A 19,700-nucleotide genomic window follows, 5' to 3' on the forward strand; every position below is an offset into this window, starting at 1 on the left:
AGAGCTTCTTCACCAGCTTCTGGATACAGGCTTGGAGTCGCATCACCTCCTCTGAACTACCCCACAACAAGCCCTTCTCTTTCCAGGAGGTAAGCTGCGTGGGGATACCAGATCTGAACTCGGGGCCGCCGCCCACGTAGGGTCGCGTGGCTCGGTGATGTAGAACCACCCCGATTGCCACCCCTTGACGGATTCCACGAAGGCCCCTTCGAACCAAAGGACGTTGGGCATCTTGCCCAACATGGCGCCTCCGCACTCTGCTTGAGTGCCCTTCACTACCTTCGGCTTGACATTGAAGGTCTTGAGCCACAAGCCAAAGTGGGGCTGGATGCAGAGGAAGGCCTCGCACACGACGATAAACGCTGAGATGTTGAGGATGAAGTTCGGCGCCAGATCATGGAAATCCAGGCCGTAGTAGAACATGAGCCCCCGGACAAAGGGGTGAAGTGGAAAGCCCAGTCCGCGGAGGAAGTGGGGAAGAAAAACGACCCTCTCATGGGGCCTGGGGGTGGGTATGAGCTGCCCCTCGTCGGGCAGCCGGTGCGCAATGTCCCCGGACAGGTAGCCGGCGCTGCGCAATCTTTCGATGTGCTCCTCCATAACGGAGGAGGTCATCCACTTGCCTCCCGCTCCATACATGACTGGGGAAGGTTCAGATGAGATGTGCGGGCTTGGGCGCTGGAGCTCGAGTGCGCGGAGATGGATAAGCAAAGGAGGAAGAAGGCGTAGGTGAAAAGGTGAATCCTTATCCCTTATATGGGTGGGCAAAGTCTACACGTCCCCCACCGGCCTGGTAAAACTCGCTTATCCCCCAAGCGTCACCATCAATGGCGCGATTGGGTTACCCACGTCCGTATTGATGAGAATCCCGGATTAAGGGGGAACACGATCTCTGCTTCGACAAGACGTGCCAAGGAAATCGCTTCGCTAAATGCGCTGAGGTGGTAGAGTAAAACATGATTCAAGTAATGGCTTGGTAGTGGCGTGATGTCATGCCGCAAAAAACGTCAGCAGATTGAACTTGTGTATATATTATTCTCTCTACGGTGGAATGTGGAATTTATTTTGCAGAGCCGGACACTATCCTAGTGTTCACAATCTTCTATCATTCGGAGGAGGAACCCGCCTTGCAATGCCGAATAATATACGCGCCGGACTTATCATCATTAAAGCCTAGTTTAGGGGCTACCGAGGGAGTCCCGGATTAGGGGGTGTCCGGATAGCCGGACTACCATCATCGGCCGAACTATCATCGGCTGGACTATCATCATCATCGACCGGACTCCAAGACTATGAAGATACAAGATTGAAGACTTCTTCCCGTGTCCGGATGGGACTTTCCTTGGCGTGGAAGGCAAGCTTGGCGATACGGATATGTAGATCTCCTACTATTGTAACCGACTCTATGTAACCCTAGCCCTCTCCGGTGTCTATATAAACCGGATGGCTCTAGTCCGTAGGACACAACAACAACAATTACAATCATACCATAGGCTAGCTTCTAGGGTTTAGCCTCCTTGATCTCGTGGTAGATCCACTCTTGTAAACATCCACAATATCAATATCAATCAAGCAGGACGTAGGGTTTTACCTCCATCAAGAGGGCCCGAACCTGGGTAAAACATCGTGTCCCTTGTCTCCTGTTACCATCCGCCTAGACGCACAGTTCGGGACCCCCTACCCGAGATCCGCCGGTTTTGACACCGACAATGAGCCTTTACTATTATATGTGGCTGCTAATGCCTGCGCAGTCAGTGTGGCTATCATTGTAGAGCGTAAGGAGGCTGGGAAGGAATATCCGGTTCAACGTCCAGTGTATTACATCAGTGAAGTTCTGATCGAGTCAAAGCAACGTTATCCACATTGGCAAAAGTTGGTGTATGGGGTTTTTATGGCCAGTCGGAAACTCAAGCAATATTTTCAAGGTCACCCCATCACAGTGGTTAGTTCGGCTCCTTTGGGCGATATCATCCAAAACAGAGAAGCAACTGGCCGGGTGGCAAAGTGGGCAATTGAGCTTGGTCCACATGGTTTGAAGTATGTGCCTCGCACAGCCATTAAGTCGCAGGCTCTTGTGGACTTTATCAATGACAGGACCGAGTTACAAGCACCAGAAGAGAAACCGGATAATACGTACCAGACCATTCATTTCGACGGATCAAGGCAGTTGGAAGGCTCGGGGGCTAGAGTTGTTCTCACTTCCCCCCGAGGGGACAAAATTTGCTACGTCCTCCGCTTGCTGTTTCCTTGTACTAACAATGCAGCTGAATATGAAGCCCTACTTCACGGTCTCCGCGTGGCTAAGGAGATGAATTTAACTCGAGTTCGTTGCTTCGGCGATTCTGATCTGGTGGCTCAGCAAGTTTCTGGTACTTGGGATTCTAAGGATCCACTAATGGCGGCTTACAGGCGTGAGGTAGATATGGTGGCGGGTCACTTCAAAGGTTACCAGGTTGAGCATATTGATCGGCGCAAAAATGAAGCAGCCAACGCTTTGAGCCGACTTGGATCTCAGTGTAAACTGGTACCTCCTAACACCTTTCTGGATATATTGCATTACCCGTCTGTTAAATTGCCTACAGAAGCGGATCTGGCTGTTCCTGATCCGGAGGCACAGCTGGTGGCTGCTTTACACATCTTGCCGGATTGGACGATTCCATATCTGGCATATATGAACCGGGGTGAGCTACCAAATGATCAAGTCCTAGCCCGGTAGATAGTCCGGCGTTCTAAATCCATGGTTATCCACAATGGCGAGTTACACCGCTGTAGCGTTTCAGGCATATTTCAGCGTTGTGTTTCTCTGGAAGAAGGCCAAGCGATCCTCCGGGAAATTCATGAAAGGGATTGTGGTCATCACGCCGGTTCAATGTCCCTAGTTGCAAAAGCTTTTCGTCATGGGTTTTACTGGTTGACAGCTCATGCTGATGCGGAGGATCTCGTAAAGCGATGTGATGCTTGTCAAAAGTTTTCCCGCAGAGCTCATGTTCCGGCTCAGGAGCTACGGATGATTCCAATCACTTGGCCTTTTGCTACTTGGGGGCTCGATATGGTGGGGCCTTTTAAGCGTTCCCGAGACAAGAAAACCCACCTGTTGGTGGCAGTTGATAAATTCACCAAGTGGGTTGAAGCGGAGCCTGTCAGCAACTGTGATGCAGCGATGGCGGTTCAATTTCTCAAAAAGATTATTTTCCGCTTTGGTTATCCACACAGCATTATCACGGATAATGGTACTAACCTCTCCAAGGGTGAGATGGAGGATTTCTGTCAAAGAGAGCATATCCGGCTTGATCTAGCATCTGTAGCGCACCCTCAATCCAACGGTCAAGCAGAGCGGGCTAATCAAGAAATCTTAAAGGGTCTTAAACCCCGGCTCATGATTCCATTGAAACGAACGCTGGGTTGTTGGGTGGAAGAATTACCTTCTGTGTTGTGGAGTATCAACACCATCCCCAATCGATCAACATGATATACGCCTTTCTTCATGGTCTACGGAGCAGAGGCGGTTCTCCCAAGTGATATACGTCATGATTCCCCCCGGGTTGCTAATTATGTCGAAGCGGACAATGAGCAAGCTCGCCAAGAGGCACTGGATTTACTAGATGAGAAGCGGGATATGGCTTTGGCACGTTCGGCGGTTTATCAACAAGACCTGCGGCGCTATCACAACCGTCGGGTTAGGACAAGAGCCTTTCAAGAAGGTGACTTGGTGCTCCGGCTCATCCAGGATCAGACCAGTATGCACAAGTTATCCCCGCCTTGGGAAGGACCCTTTGTGGTCAGCAAAAATCTGCATAATGGATCATACTACCTCATTGACATTCGAGACGACTCACGCAAATCTGAGGAAGAGACCCGGCGGCCCTGGAACATAGCTCTCCTCCGGCCTTACTGCACCTGAGCTATAGGCTCTCTTTTATGTACATATTTTGACGATGTATATATTATCATCAATAAATAAATCAGCATCCTTGCTTCAAAGCGGGGCCTCTGCCATTTTTTCTCAAACATTTTTTGAGTTACATGGGGGCTTCAGCTAACCAAGCGAAGTATTATCCCTTGAACCGGCTATCACGCCACAAAGCTTGGGAGCTTCACACCCAAAGGGCCAAAGAGAGTTTCGATGCTATACACAACTCAAAATAGGCACCTAATGAGTACCGCTCATCACGTTACTTGGGGGCTCCTTGGTCCAATACCAAGAAGTCTGAATGGACCCTTGTAGCTGGGTATCGACCCACGGCTTGGAAGCCTGGTACATTTACCTAAAACTCCGGGTTAACCTGCCTTCATCAAGTAACACACTCCTATCCAGGTCATCCTGGCATGGCCCTCCGAACGTTTGACAGTTACTCTCCTTGAGACCCTGAACTTGTCAAAGTTAAAATGGTGATTGGCTAGTTGGAGGTCTATCTTAAAAGGATTTGTTAAATGGTTGAACTCAGTGGCCTGGCAGCCCACAAAAAGCCTCGCATTTGGGCCTGGCAGCCCCCAAAAAGCCTCGACTACACGGTTTCCATTTGAACTTTGGCTAAATTTTAAACTGATTTTTTTGGTTTGTTTAACCATCTTCTAAGACCGGCATTTCTTAAACCGGCTTGGTTTGCAACTTTACGTTGACAGACCTTTATTTTAAACCGGAGTTTTCTTAACCCGGCTTGGCATTGATTTTTTATCAAAGGCCCGGATCGTCTGGCGTGAATCATCACCCGGCATGACTTAATCTATGACATCAGAAAAGGATGGCGATACAAATACTTCAGATTTGGGTTTTTCACCCTTATCGTAATTCAAGTTGGCTCGCCAATTAGCCAGGGATCTTGTACTACCGGTATGTATAAATTCATATTATTATGATTTGATTATCAATCCGGCATATTTTGGGCATTATGACCCGTCCAGCGGTAAACCGCCAGGACCCTTTGTCTTTTTATGCATACAGGAAATACATATTATGATCCTTGGAACAAACATTGATATTGATATGGCGGATCAATGCAAAATATCTCTTGCATGATGGCAGTAGATCAGCATAAGTTTTTTGCTATCCTATTACACGGCACTCCAAGGCCCAAAATATGGAAATATTCATTGATTGTTCCTGATGTACCAACCGCCTGGACGGATTAAGCTTCATTACCGGATTGACGTGAGGTAGATGGATCATCTGGCGTCGGTTCAACCTCTTCTTCATCCATTGACTAGAAGTCATTGGTGGTCCAGTCAATCCAGGTTAAGGCCTAAAAGACAGCGGAAAAGGGCTGCTTTGGTAACTCCATTGTTTTCCCCTCTTTGCCCCCAACATTCTTCCCCAGAGCCCCTCCCCTTCCCCTCCCTGACCCCCCAACCACGGCAAGCTGCCGAATCTAGTCCTCCGCCGCAGCGGTGGACCTCACACCCCGCCGGATCTACCTTCCGCACCTTGGAACCCCCAACTGCCAACTCACCACTTCACGGGAGTCGCTTCAGCGACTGGCTTGTCCACCGCTCCAGATGTCCTTGACCGCCATCATGGTCCACCGCACCGGATCTGCTTAACCGGCGCCCTCGAACACCACAGCGTAGGCCCTTCACTGACTCCCTCGTCCGCCCCTTCGCTGGCCCTTCATACAAGCCCTCGTCCGCCGCAACAGATCCGCCTCACCGAAAGCACTGTACAACGTGCCCGCTGAAGCCTTCGTCCACTGCACCAGACTCGCTCCACGGACACCATATTCAACTCCACCGGCCCTGCTTTACTAACGTCGCAGCCTCATCAGGTTATTTCGATTTGTATTCCTTCGTTTTTTCTCTTCATCGTGCAACCGTTCACTTACCACAGATGAGCATTCTTGTATGTCGACATGCGCCGCAACCGTAGCACCGAAGCCGCTTCAACGACGGCGACAGCCGACCCAAACTCAACCGAAACACGAGCACCATCGACGATCCTTAGCTATCAAGTATGACAAAGATACCCATACGCCGCCGAGAATCAGGTACTATTATCCAACGGCCGACGCCTACGTTCACTTTCCTAGCATAAGCACCGCACCTTTGAATTTCTTCAGGGCATCATTCAGTTTTTTATGAGATGCGTTATTCTGCTTGCACCTGTAGGGCCATACTTCTGGCAGTGAACATGTTACATGTGCTAAATTACATACAGTGCACATATAGTTAATATGCTTTAGTTTTGTTATGATGCCACCTGTTGGTTCCATCAGACTGCTTAATGTTCTCTATACTTAATTACACATCGGCAAACTAGCGTGTGGTTCTGCTGCTTTTTGTTCGTTTTACCCTACATTTTTTGATGCTAGCTATTACATCACTGCTCCGAGCCTCTGTTCATTACTTGTTTGTGTGTTCTTGATCTTCCCAAGTTGCATGACTAATTTGATGCTTCTATTAATTATGGAGCTGCCAACTCCATCAAGCAAAATATTTGTTCTTTTGGGGCTGGCACCTCGAACAAGCATAAAAATAGAGGGAAGCAGATATATTGTCGTGTATGCACACACCCTTCTTTCATTAGTTTAGATGAACCATTGATGATCAATTCGGACCAGTGCATGCGATTAAAATTAATTTTACCTAAATAGAGGGTGCAGAATAAACTACAACAACTAGATTTGCAACCACGGGATGCTGACGATATCTTCAAAGAACATGGCAACAGCAGCGAGGCTTCACATCAACATATGGTAAGCCAGTGTGTTTTAGTACATGTGAAATGTAATGCGAGTGGGCTGCTTTCTTGGCTTTTTCCCTCAACCTGTAATCCTACTGAATTACAAATTGTTCAGTTGTCTGCTTTGCTATATTGCTTGATTCGAATGCTTGTTTGTTGTTACGCTAAACCTGAGTTGGCCAATATGTCAGCAGTGCCTGTTGTACTATCATAAATAAATGCATGCCTATTTCATTTGAGTCCTTAACTTTCTCTTTCAACTTCATCACAAGACTATCTTCGTAGTTTATATGAGGCCACACTGTTAAGTGCTTTGTCAGATTATTTCAACTGCTTAGATGCCTTGGCAACTTAAATATAGTGGTGGTACACTCCCTTCAACTAGAGATGTCAATTGGGTCCCGTTTAATCCTGATTAAATTCCACTAGTGGTATGATAGTTCAAAAGAGTTTTTGTTTTTTGAGGAAAATGAACTAGGGAGGTAGCCCAAACTAACTAGATGGGACCGGCGGATGTCGTTTATTTGCCACTTACATCCCAAGTTTCATCTTACCATTTTAATTTCTTTTCGGTTGATGCTGCTTCGAACCATTTAAATATAGTTTGCCATGCTCGGCAATAATTTGTCCGTCGTTTACCATGTAAGCTAACTGCCTGGATCATACGATAACTATCTCTTACTTATGTCCAGCGGAAACCTTTCAGGATGCCGTTCACACTAGGACACAATGTACAACCCCAGAGTCTATTTGTCGAAGCAGTGCGCCATCCATGTTACCAGATTGTAGCAGTTCAGAGGCAACACTGCCGGAGAGCAGTCTGAGCACAGATATTATAGTGCTTGAGGCTCTACTAGAGGAAGAAAGAGATGGTGTGGCTGCCATGAATGAGGTAATCTTTATCTTGAGACTGGAATTTACGGAATTAGCGGCACGCATTATGCAAGCAACCCAAGAATTGGAGGAAGTAAGAATGTTGCATTTGAAGACGGAGGAGGTCCTGCTGTTTCTGCTATCTGAAGCCCAAGGTTATCCCGGTTCTTCTTTAGATACCAATTGAAATTGTCATTAGATTATTGTACTTGCATGTTGTGTCATGTCTCTGAATGGATTATGTTGCAAGACCCCCTATGTTGTCCATGTGTTGTAATGATCCGGATTATTTAGGCGAGGTAATCCTCAGTACTTGTAGATTGACATAAGGTGAACTGTTTTTCGTGTGAGCATATTTTATTGGATGAAATAAGTTTTTGACTCAGAGTATATCCAACCTACTGAATTCGAAGATCAGGGCATTTCTAAATCATAATCATATATAAAGGTGGAATAAATCTTTGTACGGTTTTGAAGAAATAAATAACAAAACGTATAATTATCTATGGATATTCGTAATCGAATACAAATTAGATTTGAATTTAGTTTGCCAGGGCCCAGGGCAAACGTGAATGCTAATTCTCCCAAGTTTTGAACGAAGCAGCTAAACACCCACTATAATTTGTGGGCTTCCCGAAGCAAGTGTTTGCGAGATGGAAATTACTGTCTACCCCTGACACTTGACATCCTTATCGACCGGATTTACACTACTGTCGATAGGGGTAGACTAGTAACTTCAATCAGACATGACACGACGGCCTCTGCGCCCATTCAGACACGATGGGCGCCAAACGTGGGTGGCAAAACACATTTGATTCAAGCTCGTCCGAAAGACATGTGTCTCTTCCTCCATTTCCCCATTCATAGACGGTGGGAGGCAAAACAAACTCTCCTCATCCGAAATCGATGTAGGCTAATATTTTAAATAGGGGCAGATGTGTAACTAACATCAGACGTGACACAACCGCCCTACCTGTCAGCCCCATTCATACACCATGGGTGCCAACCGTGGGCGGAAAAACACCCTCTCCTCGCCCGAAATAGTTACCGGCAAATATTTGGGAGATGTGAGATTACCGTCCTATCCCCAACCGGCGCGATGTCCAAAATTTTAAACGGGGGATAAGTTCGTAACTTTCCGCCATTTTAGAGAAGCGCGTCCCAAAGGTTGAGATCCCCCCTCCCCCCCATTTCCCCATTCATACACCGTCAGCGACACAACAACCTCTGCACTACGGCCAGCCTCCTCCGTCTGCCACCCCATCCTCCACCTTGCCGGAGCCGCTACCCCTATCCCGTCGTCCACTTCAAGAGATGGATGTCTCTCATCCACGGCGCTGGACCAGGATCCTTTCATCGCCTCCTCTCGCATCATCGGCGCCGTCGTCCACCTTGTCGTTGCCGCTCCTACGACCGCCTCGTCCACGGCAATATGATATATCCCCTGACCCGGCCGTCTGCCGTCTAAAGTCTTCTTCCCTGCCGCTGACAGCCATCGCACCCGCAGCACCCTCAACGTATCAGCATAGGCCTACACGGCGTCGCAAGAGAGGTGGTACTCTTCCATATGTGCTTAAGTTATTGATCTCACCCGCAGAATAGATCGTAATTTGTTTACTGTACTTTTCTTATTCATGCCAAATCGTAGTGGCTAGTTGAAAGCAAACATTGGTTGCAAAGTAGCTTTGTCCGGTTTGCACCTTCAGATCCGCCATGGCACGGGCACTATGCTCGTAAGCTTATGGTTTCCCCCCTTTATATTCACTACCATCACCGTAGGTGCTTCATGTCGTGCTAGCACTGCTCCTCAAGACCTCAATCCAAAGCTAACGTGTTGATATACGAATCTGATATGATGCTCATATCACTAAAATAGAGAATGTTTAATTGGTCACCTAATGTACCTATATTCGTTTCTAAAAGCATGTGCGCCACCCACTGGTCTAGCTAGTTCCACTTTCCTAATTTTTCTCTTGATGCTTAGGGTTTTCCCCTTTTATCTACTATACTATGATCTGCGTAGGTGCTTTCTGTCGTACTAGCATTACTCCACCCTTCAAGCTAAACAACATGCACTCAGAATTCGAAAGCTTAGTTGTTCAAATATGATTGTGATATGATAATGATAATAGTTAACCGACACATTTATTTGGTTAGCTAAAGGTCCCACTTGAGTTTCCAAATGCATGTCGTGACATATAGAGAGACAACATAATTGCATTTCTTTGTCACTTGTTGACCGTAATTTCTTGTCCATACCAAATCTTAGTTGTTATTTCAAAGCAAACATCGGTTGCTAACTACCCTTTGCGCGGTTTGCAGCTTCAGATCTGCCATCCCATTGCCACGGTCAACACTATACTCATCATTCTTATGTTTTCCCCATTTTATGATGACCACAATCAGCCTACGTGGTTCGTGTCGTAATAGCACTGCTCCACCCATCGAGCTAAACAAGCTTAGTTGTACAAATTCATATCTGATATCAGTAAAGCCGAGAGATGTTTAATTGGTTAGCTAAATGTTCCTACTTTAGTTTCGAAATGCATGTGAGCCACATATGGAGAGACCGGAAAAAAATAGTATTTCTCTGTACGCTCTCGTTCATCATGGGTGGCCAACCGACATTGTATTGAAAGACTTGTAATATCTTCAATCTGCTTGCTGTTCTCCTCTTCTTTAAGATGATACTCTTCTCTTGCGGTCGACTCGTCAGGTCAAGTTGTTCTCCCTTAGTATATTTTGAATCTGTCAGGTCAGGTCAACTTGTTCTTCTTTACTATATGTTGAAGCTGTCATCTGTGAAGTGTCATCACTTCTGGAGCTCTCATATTTTTAGTAGTAGGCCACATTATATCAATGCACACAACAAATTACAACATGCATGGCATCTTTTAAAAGAATTGCAGAGATAGCACAAAGGGGTTTACAGGGAGGCAGTATTGGATTAGAATCACTTCTGCATTACAAAGAAAATCTCACTTGTTTTTATGTTTTCATGCATGTCAAATATTGACATTATCAAAATGAATATGAGAATGGGCGCACAATAGGAATATTGCGGAACGATCCACTGGCTAACAAACTTGGCATGGTGGAGGATGGCCTATCTTATTCACCCATCAAGGTGCTTGCGCTAACTTTGCAAAGATGTATTGGTCGCACATATTTTGCATCTGACCTCTTGCATTACTTCCACTTTGTTACACCATCTGCTTAGTTTAAGCATCATATATGAGTATATGCCATACCTATCCATTTTCTGTACCTTTTCCATGTGTCGCCGCACTATGTTTTTCCAGTCAAATGTTGTTCTTTCGTAATAGATGTCCAAAAGGAAGAGGGTGAGAGCAGATCCTCAAGGAGTACAAACTAGGTATTTGGAAAAGGTAGTGATACCTATTAAATCAGATAGATCAGCAGCCACAGAAAACACAGGCCCAACTGTACCACACTTTACCCCTACTCCAGTGGCCAAACCCCTATTAGAACTGCTGGGAGCCCAGCGTCAGGTACTGCCTATGATATCAATTCAAAATTTGAACTCCTAAATTTCTGCTTGTGCCTTACCTTCTCTCTTGTATGAAAACTAATTTCAGATGAATCTCCTTGTTCGAAGGATCATACAATCTCAAAACAATAATGGGCTCTGCATTGCTCTTGTCAGTACCTCTCTCCCTTTTGCCTTGTAACGCTGCACTTAATTAATTGATATTTGATTATGTATCATCAGTCTGCACCTGAGCTTCATTATCCTACGTTTCTTCCAATATTATTTGATCTATATTTACTCTTAGCAAAATGTAGAATAATGGCAATGCTTATAAAGAATTTTCTTTGGGAATTTATTGAATTATCCTTCCATCAACATGGAGAAGGGCTTTGTCCAGCCCGTGTTAACATGTAATGTAAGTTCATCCTTCTCAAGCCTTCAAACTTTGTTCTAGTATAGATTTGGATAGGCATCATTTCCTACACTGCTGTTTGCTTTGCTGTTTACATCTGATTGGATGTTTGCAACAACTACCAGTTTCAAATTGTAGTTGTAAAAACATGTTCCTTATGCAGAATAGTACCATTTATTTGCTTATATAATTGTGAAACCTGTTACGTGTCTCCTTGTTTCTCTTTCAGAGTCGTATCTCTTACGCCAGGTAGAACTTTAGGGAAGATAGTGAGCCAAACCATCTTGAGGACAGCGAGATGACCCCAAGGTCCTGTCTTGATGAAGACAGTGAGTTGAAGCTACTCACCAGCAGGTGTGAGACAACCTTTGTGCAGTCGTTGCCTCAATCAGTTCGAATTATTCAGTCTCAACTTAAAGCGGAAAGGCTTGCCTCAGCTCAGCTTTGACTTGAAGTCAAAGATGCAATGAAGATGTCAGAGGACTGCCGTGCGCACCATCATGCCTTAAATCTAGTGTTGATGCATCTATCGTTGACACAACTGAGGTCTACTCAGCTTCTTCAGCTGTTTGGGGGGCCGACCTAGCCAGGCCTAGTGCTTTCTGAAGTGCTCTCAGTTTTGTATATTCTTTTATCGGCGCATTTATTTGCACTGGTGGTGAACTTTGATGCCCAGTGGATGTAATATGTGTGATAGCCGTGATAGCCTAACATAAGTTGCTTGCTTATTTATTTCCTTGTTGTCTTGTTTATTTATTTGCTTGTAGTCATAGAAGTTCGTTTTCCACAGTTTGCTAGTGGCTGCAATAACCTATTTTTTAAAACTAGGCCACAATAACCATGGGCTAATATTTACTGTAGTGACACTGGGCCTCCTACGGGCCGTAGAAATAGTGGTCCTTCTACGGGCTGTAGAAACAGTGGGCCTTCTACGGGCCGTAGATACAATGGGCCTTCTACGGGCCATAGAAACAATGGGCCTTCTACGGGTCGTATCATCAATGGGCCTTATACGGGCAGTATGATCGATTGGCCAAACATGGGCCAATAACAGGCCGCAATATGGCCGTGAACGGGCTAGAGTTGGAATTTTCCGTTCATGGGCCGACCATAACAGACCATCATTAATAGGCCGTATTTGATGATGCTATGAAAACGGCCCAACGTATTAACGGGCTACAAATGGGCCGACTGTAACCATGGGCTGAATTTGGCCCACAAGCAAAAAATGACAGTAACGGGCCGTAAGTAAACGGATGCTGCAAATGAGCCCAAGAATAAATGGGCTCTGAGAAGGCCGAAAGATAACATGGGCTGGAAATGGCCCAACGAAATAACAAGCCGTTAATGGGTATAAAGTGATACACTGTTCATTACGAGCCAGTTTCACCACGGGCCGTTAATGGGTGTAAAGTGATACACTGTTCATTACGGGCCAGTTTCACCACGGGCCGTTAATAGGCCAAGAGTTACATAGGGCCTCATATGGGCCGAAAGATGTCATGGGCCATACATGGGCGAGAAGTGAAAATGGGCTGGAATCATATTGGATGGCCCAGATGACGCTACTGGGTAGCGGGTTGTAAATGGGCTATATGCGAACAGGCCGTTAACAGGCTTTACATGGGCTGGCCCGCCATCTTTTGACCAAGTCAAACGGGCCGGCCTTTTCACAGGAATGGGCCTCTGTTGGGTCGTGCCATGTGTCGACGTATCATAGGCGCCTTCTGTCCAATGAGTGGATGACATCTGTCCCAACGATGAGCCGACACGTGTTTCCTCCAGCCAATGATGATTGTACACGTGGAAAATCCCCATTGGTCGGGGCTGTTAACGGGTTATCGAATCCAAAACCCGACCCGATAGCTTAACGGTGTTCCGTTACGGTGGATGCCACGTGTCGGTCACCCTTGACGAAAGCACTTCTGTGACGCGCGATTTATCGTCATGGAAGTGGAAACTTCCGTGATGATAATTTTGGTAATGTCATGGAACACTTCTACGACAACACAGGTAAGACTATCTTGATTCTGTCATAAAATCGTCATGGATGTACATGCATGACAAAAAACACGACCTACTGTGACAAACACGTATCATCACGGAAGTGTATTTTTGTTGTAGTGCATTCGTCAGATGCTCCGTCGCCCCAGAGTCCATGTACCAGTGTGGATCAATGGAGTAAGACTGAGTGTGGCCCTAAGACTTCTGCGGTGCTGGGCGATCAGCTATGGCCACCTGATGCGCAGTGTTGCGCCTGTCCTTGCCATCGTTGCCGAGACCGATGAAGCTCTTCTGGAAGTGGCAATGGCACTTGGTGGCCCAATGCCCCTCAAGGCCACACAGCTAGCAGACCCGCCGACCCCCATCGCCAGGTAGAGTCAGAGTGGGGGTGGACGAGGCGGGAGGCAGCGGTGCAGGCCCCTTTGTGACACTCCAAAAAAATTGTTGTTTTTGTTTTCAGCAAGAGCCTTGCTTGGTTTGAAGAAGGTCATTTAAACCCTAATTAAAAACCTCTCTTCTGAGGGTTTTTTTCCTTCTCAAAAGCATTTCTTGGATTTAGTTTCTTCTAAAAAGAAACCTTGTTGGTTTTGGGCTATTCTTTGGTTTTGATCCATTATTGTTTTTACCATTCCTCTTGTGGTTAAACCCTCCAAAAACCCCTCCTTCCACTTTGGGACAATCCAAATATTCTGTCCCAACAAGTCCAACTCATTTTTGGATTTTATTTCATTTATTTCTTTCCCCAGAACAATTCTGTCCTTTATTTTGAGCTCAGGTGATTTGCAAAGCAAGTACCTTAATGCCTTTGAACTTTGATCTCAAATCAACTCCTCTGGATAGTCCCTAGCACCCACAACCTAGAACCATCAAGATCCACTCTTCTTCTTTTCAAAATTTTTAAGTTTCAGCTTCTTCAAGTTTGGACCAGATTTGTCAAATTTGGTGAAATTGATACCTCCACTTCTCCAAAAATTCCACCAAAATTCAGGCAGTCCCCAGTTGCAATGAGAGGCCACTTCACCAAAAATCAGCTCAAGGAAAAAACCCCACATGCCAAAATCATTCTGTCGAACACCTGGCCTGCACTGTTATTTGCACTTTCAGAGAAATTCAGAGATTCAGAAGTTCAGTGTCGTCAGAGATCGGTCACCTGTCAACAGTGCGCCCTGGCGCGTTGCGCACGGCCTCTCCTCCCTGGCCAGAGCGCCGCACGCCCCCTTGGACGGATGCAGGCATTGGTGGCGGCGAGCCTCGCCGGCGTTGGCGGTTTCTGCGGTGGCTGCGCCACCCGTGGCGGCCAGCGAAGGCCCGAGCCAGCTCGCCACGCCACCCGTCGCCGCCCATCGTTCCCTGGCCCTCCGCGTGGCTCATGCACGCCAGCACACTCACGCGGCACCGTCGCCGTGGCCCGACAAGCACAGGGCACGCCCTTTGCCGCCGACGGGCCCGCGCCGCCCTGTTCCGTCGAACCACCCCCAAAGCTTCTCGTCCAAGCGCGTTTAGTGCCTATATGGAGCCAGTAGACCTCCATGTTGAAGCTCAACCGCTAAACCACCCTGACCAAGCCCTGCGCCGCCGTAACCTTCGCCGGAGAACTCCGTTCACGGCCATCACCTCGGATCGCCTATAAAAAGGGGCCCCGAGCTCACCCTCGAGCACGCACCATCCCTGCACCTCCCCAACACTCCACCAGGCCACTAGGAGGACCTCGAGGAGGTCTCCTCCCCCAACTCCGGCCGCCCCGTTCCGCCTCGGCCTCCACCTCGATTCGCTACGGTGAGGTTGTCCCCGGCACCCAAACCTCGTCTGCAACCCCCTCGAGCACCCAGAAGACTAACCCCCACTTCAATTTGCCCTTCGCAGCACTCTCCGGCGAGAGCCAACCCCTCCCGAACCGCCGTCCGCCGGAGCCAGGGCCACCGTCGACACAGTGCTCGCCGGCGACCACCACCATCACCCACCGATGCGGAATGATGCACTAAGCACGGAGGTACCACCCGATCCCCTTGCCTCGCCGTGGATCGCCGGCGGCGACCACCGCAGCTCTCGGGCGCCGACGAGCTCCGTCTCCCCCTTTTAAATTTTTAAACCTGACAGGTGGGACCCGTCTGTTAGTCTCTCACTTTTATTAAACAAACCATTTTCTGAAAGCGTATTCTGGCAAAATGCGCTTTCCAGTTTGAATTGTTTTCTGGACTTTTCTGCTTAGCCCCCTGGGAAGTCTCTGTTTCATTACAGAGTGGTCCTTGGACCAAAACACTTATAATTTTCTAACAGAAAAGGGTTTTTGAATGATTCTTTTTCTGTCATCTTTATTTTTCTGTCTAGTTTTTTGTCATGTTTATTTGAAAAACTTTTGGAACACTTCTCTGTGCACTCGCGGTATTTACGTTACGTACGTATTTTTCTATTACCGTAGATACCAGAGGAGGTGACGGAGCCGCGAACTTCACCAAGTTAGACTCCGACTACTCCGAACCAGGCAAGCATGTTTGAACTTTTGATATGATGAGTGGTTGTTGCATATTTGCATTTTAGTATGTTCATGGCATGTTTATGATCATTTCGTGAAATGTCATATTTCATGCAAAGATAAGGCAAGTGAGTTTCGGAAATCCATATGTTGTTGGATATAAGTTTGCATGGCTATGTGATGGCATGAGAATGGGTAAGATGGCAGTGTTGTGGCATGCCAGTCTTATGCCAGTCTATTTGACTTCAGTGTCAACGTGAATCAAGTCACATTCCCATTCATTTCCTTCCCTGTGCTACCACATGTTTTCCACAAGGAATATGGCTTAGTAAGTTGCAAACCGTTTTCCTGGTACACACCAAATAGAGAGGCCGGGATGAGGGTTCCATGGCCCTGGATTAAAGCCTGTCATCCGGTCAGGGGGCATGGGTGTTTCCGGTTGGGACCGAGAGGGGGGCACCCCTTAGAGCGCGCGTATAGAAATTTGATCCCATGCTATTCGAGGTTGTGACCTCCCCGTCTCAAAGTTTTTCTTGGATGTTGTCAAGGGTGATTCCTGGCATCGTGAGGTGGAATGGGTGTGTACTAGTTAGATGTGTTTCTACTGAAATACCGTAAACGGAACTAGTCCTTTGTGACTACGGAAATCCGTTGGCTGCGGGCAGTTAGTACAAACTCTGCAGAGTCAAAAATCCTTTGAATCATCTTGTACATGTCCAAGTACTGTCATCATCTTATCTCGTCAAATGTCAGTCTCAGTGACAAACTCCGGTGAACCACATGAGTGTTAAGTCAGGTTAACAGTTTATTCTTGTGGATGGACTAACCTGTTATTTATTTTTAATATAAGCCCTTTCTGTGATGTCGCTCAGATGTCCGACTGTGGCACACCTGTTATTTACTTTTGATATAAGCCTTTTCTGTGATGTTGCTCAGACGTCCGACTGTGGCACGCTTGTTATTTATTATCAATAAAAGCCCTTTCTGTGATGTCGCTCAGACGTCCGAATGTGGCACGCTTGTTATTTATTTTCAATAAAAGCCCTTTCTGTGATGTCGCTCAGACGTCCGACTGTGGCACGCTTGTTATTTACTTTTGATATAAGCCCCTTCTGCGATGTCGCTCAGACGTCTGACTGTGGCACGCTTGTCTTTTACTTTTCAATATAAGCCCTTTATGTGGTGTCGCCTAGACGCCCGACTGTGGCATGATTTTCATTTGTTTACCTTTCGAGGCGTCGCTCCAGACACCCGATCGGTTTTCAGTTGTTTGTTTTACTTACCATGTTGTGCATTTTTATTATTTGGATGAGCATCATTATTTTTGCTCATGACGCATTCATGCATGCATTTGTTATATCTTTTGTCCGAACTGTCTTGCGAGTACTTCCAAAGTACTCACCTAGCTTGTTGATTTGGCCAGATGTTGATGAAGGCGATCTCATGGATGATGAGTTCGGTAGCGAGTCCGACGCCTAGAGGAGTCCCAGTCAGTCCCGTGCGATCTTGGATTTGGTCACTGCATTATATCTGCTTCCGCTACCCCAGAAATAAATTCATCGAGTCTCACCTCGACGCTCGATGAGCTGCCAGTTAGGAGTCAAGTTATCCACCACCACTTTTATCTCGAGCTAGTAGCATGTCACCACACCCCTGTGTCATAACCGCCCTTATGTATGATATTGGCATGTTTGTAATAAATTGTTGAGCATCCTCAGCTCAACCCTGTAATATATTTGATGCTACTGGTCTTCTGTATTCAAGTATTTGTCTACGAGTAAGGATAACTCTTCCTATACTGGAATCAAGAGATCGATTTCTCAATAAGTATTTTATTGAAAAACCGGTCGTGACAAACTTGGTACCAGAGCCAGGCTGACTGTAGGAAGCCACTAGGTGCGATCGCTAATCAATTATTAGCATGATAGATTTTATTCATGTTTTTGCAAATGTAGTCATTTTTCTGACAGTCGGCATAAAATTTATGATCTGATCGTTCAGAATTTTTGCCTACTTTTGTAGATGGCTGGCAACGACTGTGAGTCACAGATGTTCGCCAACGTGCCTGAGGGGTTCGTCAAGCTCCTCTCCTTCGTCGTTCAGGTCGCGATGGGGCCGTCAGTGCGCCCAGTCTTCACACTCTACCCACACAAGATCAACGATAGTCTGACCATGCACCAGGTCGCGGTGCAATTCAAGGGAGGGCGTGCCGAGATACGCCGCTTCCGGTTCTTGGGGAGAGCCATGCCTACAGAAAGGCATGCTATGCAGATGGCTGCCCGTGAGGCGATAGCTCGTCTCCGGGATGTTCTTCCTGCAATGAAGACCCGTCGCTACCACTACCTTCCATGCCACGTACCGTACACCTGTCACTACTCATTCGCTTGCCCCAGAGGAGAGCGTGATGAGGCCTTTGAGATGCTTGTCGAGTACCTCCGAGCTCTGGAGGCAGCCTTCGACAGCATGGTGGACGACCTTGTTGCTGCCTGCATGGACTCAGTCCATGGCTGTGCCGCCAACAGGAGGGAACTCCTGCACACCGCTCCACCGCTGACTTTCATCTCGTCCTCAGCATCTCATTCACCTACCATTCTCGCCACTGCTCGTCGTCTGCCTACCACCAAGGGGTTCAACCAAGTTATTGCACCCACTCCCGTTCGCTCTGCACCACTTATTGCACCCACTCCTATTCGTGCTACTTCACTTATTGCGCCCACTCCTATTGGTGCTACTCCACCTATTGCGCCGGCTCATATTCGTGTTACTCCGCCTATGGCAACCGCTCCAGCAGCTCAGCGCAGAGCTTCTCGTATGAAACCTATTAGCGAGGAGGAGGTTGAGTCCCCAGCCTCACTGCGTCTCACCCTCGGCAGGCCAAGGGAGATCCTCACCATCTCCGACTGAGTACGCTTAGCCACCATGCGATGCATCGACTTGTGTGATATGTTTATATGTACATAGGTTGTTAGAAGTAGTTTGTTTGCGCATCATGTAGGGTATGGAGAAGTGCACTAGTCTCAATAACATGTCAGGATTATGTACGCATATCCTGAGTGATGTATTGTATAATTACTGCCCGCATGTAAGATTTCTAATAGTCCTTCTCCGCGCGAAGTCGTGTATTTTTCCTGGAGTTTTTAAAATTTCCCGTTTGTGTGATTTTAATGACTTTTGCGACTCTCTTTCTTGTCTTACGAGTTTCACAAAATATATCCCCAGAGTGAAAGATGTCTCATCCTTGGACGCGCTCCATGCCAATTCCGCCAGAGGAAAATTATGGCACACCGCCAAACAACAATTTCACACAGGGACAGTCTAGTCAACAGGACAGTGAAACAGTATTCACCCAAGTATGCCGCCTTTATGAACAAAGTCAGCAACAACACCAGGAAATGATGAAGCAATTCATCAATATGGGAAATCACTGTGGTCAGTATCAGCAGCAATCCAAGTTGTCTGAGTTACAGAAGACGCGTCCCCCAACATTTTCTCATACTGACAAACCTCTTGAGGCCGACGATTGGCTTCGAGACATGGAAAGAAAATTAATTATTGCATAGTGTTCAGACCGTGAAAAAGTATTGTATGCACCATATTATCTCACTGGAGCAGCTGCATCGTGGTGGGAGAATTTGCTGCAAATGCACCCCAACGAAAATGAAATAACCTGGGAGGATTTCAAGGAAGGTTTTCGTGGAGCACACATTCCTAAAAGTGTTATGAAAATCAAGAAGAGAGAATTTGATGACCTCAAAGAAAGGACCATGACAGT

This window comes from Triticum aestivum, chromosome 6B, assembly GCF_018294505.1.
Source record: "Triticum aestivum cultivar Chinese Spring chromosome 6B, IWGSC CS RefSeq v2.1, whole genome shotgun sequence".
NCBI classification, from domain to species: Eukaryota; Viridiplantae; Streptophyta; class Magnoliopsida; order Poales; family Poaceae; genus Triticum; species Triticum aestivum.